We start from the raw sequence: 16,070 nt of genomic DNA, 5'->3' as shown, positions 1-16,070 counted from the left end.
ATGACATCCTGGAAAAAGCAAAACTATGGAGACAATAAAAAGATCACGGATTGCTGGGAGTTAAGGGGGAGGAAAGGATGAACAGGTGGAGCATGTAAGTTTTTAGGGCAACGATACTATAATTCTGGATACATGTCATTATAAATTTGTCCAAACCCATAGAGTGTACAACACAAGAGTGAACCCTAATGTAAACTATGGGCTCTGAGTGATGATGATGTGTCAATGTAACTTTATCAATTGTAACATATGTACCATTTTGGTGAAGGTTGTTAATAATGGGGGAGGCTATATATGTAAGGGGCAGGGGGTATGTGGGAAACTCTGTACTTTCTGCACAATATTGCTATGAACTTAAACGTGCTCTTAAAAATAACGTCTACTTTAAAATAAATCAAGTCTATTTTTAAAAACAGATGGGTTTTCTGAAGGATTCTACCACATTTTTAAAGAAAATTTAACCCCAAATCTATACAATCTCTTCTGGAACACAGAAGAGAAAACTCTCCAATTCGTTTTAGGAAGCAAGTATTATCCTAATACCAAAAAGCAGACAGAGTCAGTACAAAAAATAAAAGAAGAAGAAGAAAATACTACACACCAATTTTGCTCATGAATATAGACATGAAATTCCTTAACAAAATATTAGCATTTAGAATTAAACAATGTGCAAAAAGAATTATCCACCATGTTTAAGTAGATTTTATTCCAGGTATACAAGGCTGGTTCAATATTCAAAAATCAATCAGTGTAGACCAGCAGATTAACAGGGTAAAAGGAAAAATCATATGATCATATTAATGCATACAAGATATTTGTCAAAATTCAACACTCATTCATGATTAAAAAACTCTCAGAAAAATAGAAATAGAGGGGAACGTCCTCAACTTAATAAAGAACATCTAACAAAACCCCACAGCTAACATCATACTTAAAGGTAATAGATTAAATGCTTTCACCCAAAATCAGAAACAAGACAAAAATGTCCACTCTCACCATTTTTATTCAACATAGTGCTGGAAGTTCTAACAAATGAAATAAGGCAGGAAAAGGAACTCAAGAAAAGGAACTTTGTAGGAATCTACAAAACTAAAAAACAAACAAAAACCTCTTGAACTAATATGTTATTCAGCAAGATCACGGAGTACAGGATAAATATTGAAAATCAGTTTTATTTCTATACACTAACATGAATACATAGACACCAAAATTTAAAAACACAATACCACTGACAATTGTTTGAATAATTAAACATTCAGGTATAAATCTAGCAAACCATGCCTGGAACTTGTATGCTGAAAACTACACAACACTAATGAAAAAAAGTCAAAGAAAATCTCAAGAAATATAGAGACACACCATGTTCATGGTCCAGAAAACTCAACATAGTAAGGATGTCAATTTTCCCCAAATAGATATACAAATTTAATGTAATTCTTATTAAAATCCCAGTGAGATCTATTGCATATATAGACAAGACTATTTAAAAAATTATATGTAAATGTAGAGGAATTGGAACAGCTAAAACAATTTTGAAAAAGAAGAAGAAAGTGGAAGGATCAGTCTACCCAATTTCAAGACTTATTATATAGCTACAATAATCAAGACTGTATGGCAATGGCAGAAGGATAGATTTATAGACTAATGGAACAGAACACAGAATCCAGCAATAGACTCAGACAAATATGTCTAATGATTTTTGATAAAGATGCAAAAGCAGTTCAATGGAGGAAAGATAGCCCTTTCACCAAATGGTGCAAGAACAATTAGACATTCATTGGCAAAAAATAAACCATGATGTAAGTTTCACACCTTATACAAAAATTAAGGAAAATAAATCATGGACTTAAATGTAAGACATAAAACTATAAACACTTTTAGAAAAAAAGAGAGAAGAAATCCTTGAAATCTAGAACTAGCAACAAGTTCTTAGACTTGAAACAAGAAGCAAAATCGATAAAAGAAAAAATTTGCTGGGTAAGTAAACTTTAAGCAGAGACCTGAAGCAGGTGAGGCAAAAAAAAAAAAAAAAAAAAAAAAAGATAAATTGTACATCATTAAAGTTTAAAACTTCTGCTCTGTGAAACACCCAGTTAAGAAGATGAAAAGATAAGCTACAAATTTGGAGAAAATATTGAAAACCACATATCTGACAAAGCATGGGAGTCTGTGATATATAAGGAACACACAAAATTCAAAAATAAAAAAACTATCCAGTTAGAACATGGGCAAAATACATGAAGAGACACATCACCAAAGAAGACATACAGATGGCAAATAAACAGATGAAAAGATGTTTAATATCATTAGCCATTAGGAAAATACAAACTAAAACCACAATGAGATATTACTACATACTTATCAGAAAGCCTAAAATACAAAATGCTGAATGCATAAAATAAAATAGCAAGAATAAGTTCTAAATAACAGCAGTTACTACAAATATAAATTGAATTCTTGGTTTATATGGTGGGAAAAAATCCAACAACTGTTACTTACAAGACCCATACTGAAAACAAAACGGTGTGGAAAGATTGAAAATAAAGTGAGATTACATACAGTATTTTGCACACAGCACAGATAGATGATAGATAGATAGATAGATAGATAATAAAGGACAAAATAAAATCAGCTTGTCAAGTTGAATATTTGCATAACGTATGCTTTAGCAATACCAATCCTAAGTGTGTGCCCAAAGGAAACTTACGTACAGGAAGCGTTCATGACAGCTCTGTTTGTAATAGCAAAAAGTTAAAATCCGGGCTTCCCTAGTGGCGCAGTGGTTGAGAGTCCACCTGCCGATGCGGGGGACACGGGTTCATGCCCCGGTCTGGGAAGATCCCACGTGCCGCGGAGTGGCTGGGCCCGTGAGCCTGCGCATCCGGAGCCTGTGCTCCGCAATACAAGAGGCCACAACAGCGAGAGGGCCGTGTACCACACACACACAAAAAAGTTAAAATCCTTTGATAGGATGATATTTTCAAATGGTGCAATACTTTACAGCACTAAAAATTAATGAGATGCAGTAACACAGAGTATGGATGAATATGAGTAGCATAATGTTGAGCGATAAAAGCAGGTCCCAGAAGACTACACACAATGTGCACACTCTTTTTAAAGTTCAAAATCAGATAATAAAAAACAATATTTTGTTTACATATATATAGTACATATATGTATGTATGATGTATGTATACATATATTTCATAAAATAGTTTTTTTAAAACAAGGTAATGATATACACAAAATTTAGCATAGCTATTACCATTGAGGGAAATAGGTGGGTAGAATAGGAGGAAGGGGAAGAGAAGCACTAGGTAGATTTAACTGTTACTGTTTTAGTTCTTGAGTCAGGTGGTTAGTTAAAATTTTTTTACTCTTAATTTTTTAAAGGGATGAGAAAAGCTAAACAAGTTAGATATAAACCAGAAGAAATCCAGTATAGCAATTTTAACACTAGACAAAAAAAGAACATATAATATGAAAAACATCCTATGGGATATATAGGGGTAGTATATATTAGCATCAGGAACAAAGGACCAAGAAGATGCAATGATCATGAACATATATGTACTTAATAATATAGCTAAAAATATATGGAACAAGAACTGCTAGAACAATGAAATAAATTAACCTTCTACTTGGAAATTTTTAAGTCACTATTTTCAGAAATTAATAGCTTAAGTAGAAAACAAAAGAGCAAAGATATAGAACACTTAATTCTCAGGTTAAAACTTTAAAAGTGGGGGCTTCCGGGAAGATGGCAGAAGAGTAAGACGCGGAGATCACCTTCCTCCCCACAGATACACCAGAAATACAGCTACACGTGGAACAACTCCTACAGAACACCTACTGAACGCTGGCAGAAGACCACAGACCTCCCAAAAGGCAAGCAATCCCCCACGTACCTGGGTAGCGCAAAAGAATAAACAGAGACAAAAGAATAGGGACGGTACCTGCACCAGGGGGAGGGAGCCGTGAAGGAGGAAATGTTTCCACACACTAGAAGCCCCTTCGCGGGCGGAGACTGCGGGTGGCGGAGCGGGGAACCTTCGGAGCCGCGGAGGAGAGTGCAGCCCCAGGAGTGCGGAGGGCAAAGCGGAGAGATTCCTGCACAGAGGATCAGTGCCGACCAGCACTCACCAGCCTGAGAGGCTTGTTTGCTCACCCGCCGGGGCGGGCGGGGCTGGGAGCTGAGGCTCGGGCTTCGGTCGGAGCACAGGGAGAGGACTGGGGCTGGCAGCGTGAACACAGCCTGCAGGGGGTTAGTGCGCCACGGCTAGCCGGGAGGGAGCCCGGGGAAAAGTCTGGACTTGCCGAAGAGGCAAGAGACTTTTTCTTCCCTCTTTGTTTCCTGGTGCGCGAGTACAGGGGATTAAGAGCGCTGCTTAAAGGAGCTCCAGAGACAGGCGCAAGCCGTGGCTAAAAGCGCGGACCTCAGAGACGGGCATGAGACGCTAAGGCTGCTGCTGCCGCCACCAAGAAGCCCCTGTGCGACCACAGGTCACTCTCCACACCCCTCTTCCGGGGAGCCTGTGCAGCCCGCCACTGCCAGGTTCCCGGGATCCACGGACAACTTCCCCGGGAGAACGCACGGCGCGCCTCAGGCTGGTGCAACGTCATGCCGTCTTCTGCCTCCGCAGGCCCGCCCCGCACTCCGTGCCCCTCCCTCCCCCCGGGCCTGAGTGAGCCAGAGTCCCCGAATCAGCGGCTCCTTTAACCCCGTCCTGTCTGAGCGAAGAACAGACGCCCTCCGGCGACGTACACGCAGAGGTGGGGCTAAATCCAAAGCTGAACCCTGGGAGATGTGAGAACAAAGAAGAGAAAGGGAAATCTCTCCCAGCAGCCTCAGAAGCAGCGGATTAAAGCTCCACAATCAACTTGATGTACGCTGCATCTGTGGAATACCTGAATAGACAATGAATCATCCCAAATTAAGGTGGACTTTGAGAGCAAGATTTATGATTTTTCCCCCTTTTCCTCTTTTTGTGAGTGTGTATGTCTATGACTCTGTGTGAGATTTTGTCTGCATAGCTTTGCTTCCACCATTTGTCCTAGGGTTCTATCGGTCCGTTTTTTTGTTTTTTAATAACTATTTTATTTTACTTTATCTCCTTTCTTCCTTTCTTCCTTCCTTTCTTTCTTTCTTTCTTTCTTTCTTTCCTTCCTTCCTTCCTTCCTTCCTTCCCTCCTTTAGACAACGAATCATCCCAAATTGAGGAGGTGGAATTTGAGAGCAAGATTTATGATTTTTTCCCCTTTTCCTCTTTTTGTGACTGTGTATGTGTATGCTTCTGTGTGAGATTTTGTCTGTATAGCTTTGCTTCCACCATTTGTCCTAGGGTTCTATCCGTCCGTGTTTTTTTTTAATTTTTTTCTTAATTATTTTTTATTTTAATAACTTTATTATATTTTATCTTACTTTATTTTATTTTACTTTATCTTCTTTCTTTCTTTTTCCTTCCTTCCCTCCTTCCTTCCTTCCTCCCTCCCTCCCTCCTTTCTTCCTTCCTTTCTTTCTTTCTTTCTTCTTCAACTAATTCTTTCTTTCTACTTTTTCTCCCTTTTATTCTGAGCCGTGTGGATGAAAGGCTCTTGGTGCTGCAGCCAGGAGTCAGTGCTGTGCCCCTGAGGTGGGAGAGCCAACTTCAGGACACTGGTCCACAAGAGACCTCCCAGCTCCACATAATATCAAACAGCAAAAATCTCCCAGAGACCTCCATCTCAACACCAGCACCCAGCTTCACTCAACGACCAGCAAGCTACAGTGCTGGACATCCTATTCCAAACAACTAGCAAGACAGGAACACAACCCCACCCATTAGCAGAGAGGCTGCCTAAAATCATAATAAGTCCACAGACACCCCAAAACACACCACCAGACATGGTCCTGCCCACCAGAAAGACAAGATCCAGACTCATCCACCAGAACACAGGCACTAGTCCCCTCCACCAGGAAGCCTACACAACCCACTGAACCAACCTTACCCACTGGAGACAGACACCAAAAACAACGGGAACTATGAACCTGCAGCCTGCAAAAAGGAGACCCCAAACACAGTAAGACAAGCAAAATGAGAAGACAGAAAAACACACAGCAGATGAAGGAGCAAGATAAAAACCCACCAGCCCTAACAAATGAAGAGGAAATAGGCAGTCTACCTGAAAAAGAATTCAGAATAATGATAGTAAAGATGATCCAAAATCTTGGAAATAGAATAGACAAAATGGAAGAAATATTTAACAAGGACCTAGAAGAACTAAAGATAAAACAAACAACGATGAACAACACAATAAATGAAATTAAAAATACTCTAGATGGGATCAATAGCAGAATAACTGAGGCAGAAGAACGGATAAGTGACCTGGAAGATAAAACAGTGGAAATAACTACTGCAGAGCAGAATAAAGAAAAAAGAATGAAAAGAACTGAGGACAGTCTCAGAGACCTCTGGGACAACATTAAACGCACCAACATTCGAATTATAGGGGATCCAGAAGAAGAAGAGAAAAAGAAAGGAACTGAGAAAATATTTGAAGAGATTATAGTTGAAAACTTCCCTAATATGAGAAAGGAAATAGTTAATCAAGTCCAGGAAGCACAGAGAGTTCCATACAGGATAAATCCAAGGAGAAATATGCCAAGACACATATTAATCAAACTGTCAAAAATTAAATACAAAGAAAACATATTAAAAGCAGCAAGGGAAAAATAACACACAAGGGAATCCCCATAAGGTTAACAGCTGATCTTTCAGCAGAAACTCTGCAAGCCAGAAGGGACTGGAAGGACATATTTAAAGTGATGAAGGAGAAAAACCTGCAACCGAGATTACTCTACCCAGCAAGGATCTCATTCAGATTTGATGTAGAAATTAAAACCTTTACAGACAAGCAAAAGCTGACAGAGTTCAGCACCACCAAACCAGCTTTACAACAACTGCTAAAGGAACTTTTCTAGGCAAGAAACACAAGAGAAGGAAAAGACCTACAATAACGAACCCAAAACAATTAAGAAAATGGGAATAGGAACATACATATCGATAATTACCTTAAATGTAAATGGAATAAATGTTCCCACCAAAAGACACAGATTGGCTGAATGGATACAAAAACAAGACCCATATATTTGCTGTCTACAAGAGACCCACTTCAGACCTAGAGACACATACAGACTGAAAGTAAGGGGATGGAAAAAGATATTTCATGCAAATGGAAACCAAAAGAAAGCTGGAGTAGCAATTCTCATATCAGACAAAATAGACTTTAAAATAAAGACTATTACAAGAGACAAAGAAGGACATTACAGAATGATCAAGGGATCGATCCAAGAAGAACTTATAACAATTGTAAATATTTATGCACCCAACATAGGAGCACCTCAATACATAAGGCAAATACTAACAGCCATAAAAGGGGAAATCAACATTAACACATTCATAGTAGGGGACTTTAACACCCCACTTTCACCAATGGACAGATCATCCAAAATGAAAATAAATAAGGAAACACAAGCTTTAAATGATACATTAAACAAGATGGACTTAATTGATATTTATAGGACATTCCATCCAAAAACAACAGAATACACATTTTTCTCAAGTGCTCATGGAACATTCTCCAGGATAGATCATATCTTGGGTCACAAATCAAGCCTTGGTAAATTTAAGAAAATTGAAATTGTATCAAGTATCTTTTCTGACCGCAACGCTATGAGACTAGATATCAATTACAGGAAAGGATCTGTAAAAAATACAAACACATGGAGGCTAAACAATACACTACTTAATAACGAAGTGATCACTGAAGAAATCAAAGAGGAAATAAAAAATTACCTAGAAACAAATGACAATGGAGACACGACAACCCAATATCTATGGGATGCAGAAAAGCAGTTCTAAGAGGGAAGTTTATAGCAATACAATCCTACCTTAAGAAGCATCTCGTATAAACAACGTAACCTTGCACCTAAAGCAATTAGAGAAAGAAGAACCAAAAAGCCCCAAAGTTAGCAGAAGGAAAGAAATCATAAAAATCAGATCAGAAATAAATGAAAAAGAGATGAAGGAAACGATAGCAAAGATCAATAAAACTAAAAGCTGGTTCTTTGAGAAGATAAACAAAATTGATATACCATTAGCCAGACTCATCAAGAAAAAGGGGGAGAGGACTCAAATCAATAGAATTAGAAATGAAAAAGGAGAAATAACAACTGACACTGCAGAAATATAAAAGATCATGAGAGATTACTACAAGCAACTCTATGCCAATAAAATGGACAACCTGGAAGAAATGGACAAATTCTTAGAAATGCACAACCTGCCAAGACTGAATCAGGAAGAAATAGAAAATATGAACAGACCAATCACAAGCACTGAAATTGAAACTGTGATTAAAAATCTTCCAACAAACAAAAGCCCAGGACCAGATGGCTTCACAGATGAATAGAGAAGAGCTAACACCTATCTTTCTCAAACTCTTCCAAAATATAGCAGAGGGAGGAACACTCCCAAACTCATTCTACGAGGCCACCATCACCCTGATACCAAAACCAGACAAGGATGTCACAAAGAAAGAAAACTACAGGCCAATAACACTGATGAACACAGATGCAAAAATCCTCAACAAAATATTAGCAAACAGAATCCAACAGCATATTAAAAAGATCATACACCATGATCAAGTGGGGTTTATTCCAGGAATGCAAGGGTTCTTCAATATACGCAAATCAATCAACATGATACACCATATTAACAAATTGAAGGAGAAAAGCCATATGATCATCTCAATAGATGCAGAGAAAGCTTTTGACAAAATTCAACACCCATTTATGATAAACACCCTGCAGAAAGTAGGCATAGAGGGAACTTTCCTCAACATAATAAAGGCAATATATGACAAACCCACAGCCAACATCATCCTCAATCGTGAAAAACTGAAAGCATTTCCACTAAGATCAGGAACAAGACAAGGTTGCCTACTCTCACCACTCTTATTCAACATAGTTTTGGAAGTTTTAGCCACAGCCATCAGAGAACAAAAGGAAATAAAAGGAATCCAAATCAGAAAAGAAGAAGTAAAGCTGTCACTGTTTGCAGATGACATGATCCTATACATAGAGAATCCTAAAGATGCTACCAGAAAACTACTAGAGCTAATCAATGGATTTGGTAAAGTGGCAGGATACAAAATTAATGCACAGAAATCTCTTGCATTCCTATACACTAATGATGAAAAATCTGAAAGTGAAATCAAGAAAACACTCCAATTTACCACTGCAACAAAAAGAATAAAATATCTAGGAATAAACCTACCTAAGGAGACAAAAGACCTGTATGCAGAAAATTATAAGACACTGATGAAAAAAATTAAAGATGATACAAATAGATGGAGAGATATGCCATGTTCTTGGATTGGAAGAATCAACATTGTGAAAATGACTCTACTACCCAAAGCAATCTACAAATTCAATGCAATCCCTATCAAACTATCACTGGCATTTTTCACAGAATTAGAACAAAAAATTTCACAATTTGTATGGAAACACAAAAGACCCCGAATAGGCAAAGCAATCCTGAGAACGCAAAACGGAGCTGGAGGAATCAGGCTGCCTGACTTCAGACTATACTACAAAGCTACAGTAATCAAGACAGTACGGTACTGGCACAAAAACAGAAAGATAGATCAATGGAACAGGATAGAAAGCCCAGAGATAAACCCACGCACATATGGTCACCTTATCTTTGATAAAGGAGGCAGGAATGTACAGTGGAGAAAGGACAGCCTCTTCAATAAGTGGTGCTGGGAAAACTGGACAGGTACATGTAAAAGTATGCGATTAGATCACTCCCTAACACCATACACAAAAATAAGCTCAAAATGGATTAAAGACCTAAATGTAAGGCCAGAAACTATCAAACTCTTAGAGGAAAACTTAGGCAGGACACTCTATGACATAAATCACTGCAAGATCCTTTTTGACCCACCTCTAAGAGAAATGGAAATAAAAACAAAAATAGGGGCTTCCCTGGTGGCGCAGTGGTTGAGAGTCCGCCTCCCAATGTAGGGGACACGGGTTCGTGCCCCGGTTCGGGAAGATCCCACATGCCGCTGAGCCACTGGGCCCGTGAGCCATGGCCGCTGAGCCTGCGCGTCTGGAGCCTGTGCTCCACAACGGGAGAGGCCACAACAGTGAGAGGCCCGTGTACTGAAAAAACAAAACAAAAACACTGAACTGTGCATTCTATCTTTGGGATTCCCTGGTGGTGCAGTGGTTGAGAGTCCGCCTGCCGATGCAGGGGATGCGGGTTCGTGCCCCGGTCCGGGAAGATCCCACATGCCACGGAGCGGCTGGGCCCGTGAGCCATGGCCGCTGAGCCTGCGCGTCCGGAGCCTGTGCTCCGCAACGGGAGAGGCCACAACAGTGAGAGGCCCATGTACGGCAAAAAAAAAAAAAAAAAAAAAATTATTATAAAAAACAAAAATAAACAAATGGGACCTAATGAAACTTAAAAGCTTTTGCACAGCAAAGGAAACCATAAACAAACGCAAAATACAACCCTCAGAATGGGAGGAAATATTTGCAAATGAAGCAACTGACAAAGGATTAATCTCCAAAATTTATAAGCAGCTCATGCTGCTTAATAACAAAAAAACAAACAACCCAATCCAAAAATGGGCATAAGACCTAAACAGACATTTCAAAAGAAGATATGCAGACTGCCAACAAACACAAGAAAGAATGCTCAACATCACTAATCATTAGAGAAATGCAAATCAAAACTACAATGAGATATCATCTCACACCAGTCAGAATGGCCATCATAAAAAAATCTAGAAATAATAAATGCTGGAGAGAGTGTGGAGAAAAGGGAACCCTCTTGCACTGTTGGTGGGAATGTAAATTGATACAGCCACTGTGGAGAACTGTATGGAGTTTCTTTAAAATTTACAAATAGAACTACCATATGACCCAGCAATCCCACTACTGGGCATATACCCTGAGAAAACCATAATTCAAAAAGAGTCATGTACCAAAATGTTCATTGCAGCTCTATTTACAATAGCCCAGAGATGGAAACAACCTAAGTGTCCATCATCGGATGAATGGATAAAGAAGACGTGGCACATATATACAATGGAATATTACTCAGCCATAAAAAGAAACAACATTGAGCTATTTGTAATGAGGTGGATAGACCTAGGGCCTGTCATACAGAGTGAAGTAAGTCAGAAAGAGAAAGACAAATACCATATGCTAACACATATATATGGAATTTAAGAAAAAAAAAATGTCATCAAGAACCTAGGGGTAAGAACAGAATAAAGACACAGACCTACTAGAGAATGGACTTGAGGATATGGGGAGGGGGAAGGGTAAGCTGGGACAAAGCGAGAGAGAGGCATGGACATATATACACGACCAAATGTAAGGCAGATAGCTAGTGGGAAGCAGCCGCATAGCACAGGGAGATCAGCTTGGTGCTTTGTGACCACCTGGAGGGGTGAGATAGGGAGGGTAGGAGGAAGGGAGACGCAAGAGGGAAGAGATATGGGAACATATGTATATGTATAACTGATTCACTTTGTTATAAAGCAGAAACTAACACACCATTGTAAAGCAATTATACTCCAATAAAGATGTAAAAAAAAAACTTCAAAAGTCAATAAAATAGATGCAAATTTTATGTAACCCATTCCAAATGAATTTGGGGCTTTTCAGAACTGTCTCTTTTTCTTTTCATACATTTCAACATTTAGCCTTGAAAAACTAAAGACTCTTCTAACTCTGGTGAAAAGTCTTTGCAAAATAAGTAGCAAATATTTTCAATTCCCCCAGAAGCTGCCAGAAAAGCATAGAATATTCTGCATCATAAAAACTGACCTGACAACTTTAATTATAACAAAGATTTGTAAGACATCCAGACTTCAGAAACTGTTGTTGTATCCTGAGGAAATAGTTCCTCATCTCTAAGAGGCTTATAAAGCTGATTGGTTGTTTTATAATGTGTTGCCCTGGTGATAATATTTAAAATGGCATCTTAAAGATATAAATACTTGTTGACTTTCTTTGTTAAGCCAGAAAGGGATCATTGGCACTTAACATGCCAAGAGAAAAGAGAAAACAAGTAAAATGACTTTTACGTTTCCATTTTATGCAGACTTTGATTGAAAGTCTCATGTTATTTAAATAAATGACTAACACTTGGGTTAAACAGAAAATTAGAAGCTACTTAGAACTAAATGACAATGAAAGTACCATATATTAAAATTTGTGAGATGCACCTAAATAATACTTAGAGGGAAATTAATGTCTTTGACTATATTGATAGAAGGTTAAAAACAAATTAACTATTTCTCTTCTTCTTCCTCTTCCTTTCTTTTCCATTTTTGTTTTCCTGCTTTCCTTTCCTGAACAATTCAGTCCTAAACGTATTAGATGAGCCCACTTCTAAGAGATGTAGACATCCACACCTCAGAATGAGGAGAGGGTGAGGCATGGCAGCCCAGAGCATGCAGTTGGTATCTTCGGAAGATAAGAAGGACAAGAAGCTTCTTAGCCAGCCAGGATAAGAGGTCACCTCCACCTTGAGGCACAGGGAGTCAGAGCCCCAGCAGGGTTAGCAGGGCATCCCCATGGAAGAGCAGCCTTGCACAGGAGATTGGAATAATGGGTACAGTGATGAGGGCATCACACAGGGGTGGGCATGATGGCAGAGATGAGAAATTGATTGCATAAGGAGGATTAGTCAAATAAGTAAATAAAGGATGTCCCTGAGGTCTTCATGCAATTTTAAGCTTTAATAACTTCAGAACCATAAATTCTACAAACTTATAAAAAATTAATTTGAATGTTTAAGTATTTTAAATTCTTCTATGCTTATTTAAGTTTGTATATTTTGAACAATAAATATTTAATTTTAAATTTTCTTTTCAGTCTCTCTGATTGAAGATGGCAAATAACCAAAATGGGATAAAGATAAAATATATTATTCAAAATTCACACCAAAAATATGTGTAAAAGAAATTTAAACAATTAAAATTTCAAATGGGGATATAAAGGAAAAAAACTAGATTATATCTGTGATGTTGGACTGGAAATGAAGATATTGGTGCAAAATCATGGTCTTCAATTTATAAAAAAAGAAATTAATAGATGTGTTAGAAAGATATTCTGTGTTCATGGACAGGAACACTTAATATTGTTAAAATAACCATACTACCCAAAGTAATCTACAGATTTAATGCAATCCCTATTAAAATACTCATGACATTTTTCAAAGATCTATAACAAATAATCCTAGAAAATTAGAATAAATAATTTATATGGAACCACAAAAGACCCAGAATTTCCAAAGCAATCTTGAGAAAAAAGAATAAAGCTAGAGGTATCATGCTCCATGACTTCAGACTATACTACAAAGCTACAGTAATCAAAACAGCATGGTACGGACACAAAAACAGACACATAGATCAATGGAACAGAACAGAGAGCCCAGAAATAAACCCATGCACATATGGTCAATTAATCTACAACAAAGGAGGCAAGAATACACAATGATGAACAGACAGTCTCTTCAATAAGTGGTGCTGGGAAAACTAGACAGCCACATGCAAATGAATGAAATTAGAACATTTTCTCACATCACATACAAAAATAAACTCAAAATGGATTAAAGACCTAAATGTAAGACCGAATACTATAAAATTCCTAGAGGAAAACACAGGCAGAACACTCTTTGCCATAAATTGCAGCAATATTTTTTTGGATCTGTCTCCTAGAGTGATGGAAATAAAAATAAACAAATGGGACCTAATTAAACTTAAAAGTTTTGCACAGCAAAGGAAACCATCGACAAAAGATGGTTTTAAAATATGTAGTTACATTAAATGTGTAAATGTAGTCAAAAATGTTTAAGGGAAAAAAATACATACACAAGTACATACACACACAATACAACTTCTAAATTCCCAGAATTTTATTAACTACTTTTTCTTCATCTACAATATTAGATAATCTTAAAATTATATTTGTATATGATATAAGGGTCAAATCTTACTTTCTTCTAAATTTCTTCTAGTTTAATATTTATTAAATAATCCTAACTTCTCCAAACATAATAAAATACCAGTTTCATGCATTTTAAATTCTCTTATACACTAAGATCTATTTCTGTATTCTCTATTTGACCCATTTATCTATTTGTCTATTCTTATGCTACTGCCATATTGTTTTGACTTGAGTGGCTTCATAGTACACTCTAACATCTGATAAGAGAGTCCCTCCTGTGCTAGTCTATGTTTTCAAACTTTTCTTGATTATTATTAGGCACCTAGTCTTACTCCTAAATTTTAAGATAATTTTACCCAGTCCCAAAGAGTTTTTTTTAAATGTCATTGGTATTCTAATCTAAATTTCATCAGTTTATATTAATTTAGGGAAAATTGACATTTTTATTACATTTCCTTCTCATTTAAAAACATTGTCTTAACCATTTGTTCAAATCCTGTTTTAGGTCATACAAGAAGATTTTATAATTTTCTTCATAGTATTCCTGTGCTTTTCCTTTACAACTTATTTCTAAGTACTTTGTAGTTTTTGTAACTTATGTATAAATGCTATTTTTTGTATTTCCCTTACTCAGTGCTTATTGTTAAAATAGAGGAAATGACCAATTCTTGTATAAGAATCTTGTAGCAATCACCTAACCAAGCTTTCTTATTAATTCTTGTGTGGTTTTATTTACTGTTGTCTTGAGTTTTCTAAATATAAAATCATATCATCAGCAAAAAGTGATTGTTTTCACTCTTGTTTTCTAATATTTATATCAATTACTGTATTTTATTATCTCACTACATCACTAGTACCTCCCAATCAGTTTTAATTATAATGGTGAGAGAGGACATACCCAACTGGTTCCAAATTTTAATAGAAGTAGTTGTTATAATTTGATTTTAGGATTGTCAGGTTTTGGTGTATTGTTTTTATTTTAATTAATTCTGTAGTAAAACTGGAAATAACCAGTCACAATGGTAATTAGTGTGTAAACAAAGACCTAGGACTACAGGTGAGACTCAATCATCAAGTTAGGCTGCATTCATCCCCTTGACCTTCAGTCTAGACAGTGTACAGTTTCCTACTGTTAGGCAAAACTAAGGTCTCATAGCATCTCATATCACAGTAATTAGCAGAATGTCATGAGCATTTTGTAACATAAAAGAGTTCGGTGGTTAGCTAAAAAAGGATAACTTGTCTGGCTAACTAGTTCTCTGGAAATTTATGTGGTTACCTGGCCAGCTGTTTGCAATCAGCTGGTTAGCAAGTTCAGAATACTTGTATTTTATCATAAAGGTAAGAAAGCTTAATTTTTAAAATAATGGTTGTCAGCTAAAATGTACTGCCCCAAAGAATTCCCTTGTTTCCATTTTACTTCTAGTTTAATTGGGAATGAAAGTTAACTTTTATTGAAAACTTCCATATCTATTAAAATGATTACATGAGTTGCTGATATAATAAAGTATGTTGTCAGATTTCTTACTATTGATTAGCCTTAAATTCCTAAAATAAAAGTATTTGATCAAAATGTATTACTCTTTTGATTCATTACCAGATTATTTTTGCTAATACTTTATTTGTAATTTTTGCATCTATATTCATAGAAGAGATTTGTCTGTATTTGTCTATATTTTTTCCTACCTTTCTCAGGTTTCAGTATTATAGTTATGATGATTTCATGAACTCATATGGAGAGATACATGTCTTTTTACGTGGCCTGGAATCACTTGAAAAACAATGGAATTATTCATTCTTTAAAGATTAGATAATTGCTATGAAACCATCTGTGCCTGGGTCTTTTCAATAGATCTTGAATCATCTTTTCATTCTCATCAATAGTTTCCATTTCTTCTTTTTTCAATTTTGATTGTTGATCTTTTTCTGGGAAATAAACATTCCCTCTAGTTTTTCAAATTTGTCATAATGAAACTGCATGATCATGAGTTAAAACAGAGAAATAAAATGAGAGCCAGCCTCAGAAACCCAGCAGCTTCTCTCTTAGTTGTAAAGACTG

This window comes from Delphinus delphis, chromosome 5, assembly GCF_949987515.2.
Source record: "Delphinus delphis chromosome 5, mDelDel1.2, whole genome shotgun sequence".
Taxonomy (NCBI): domain Eukaryota; kingdom Metazoa; phylum Chordata; class Mammalia; order Artiodactyla; family Delphinidae; genus Delphinus; species Delphinus delphis.
The sequence above is the reverse complement of the archived record's forward strand: the minus strand, read 5'-3'. Positions refer to the sequence as shown.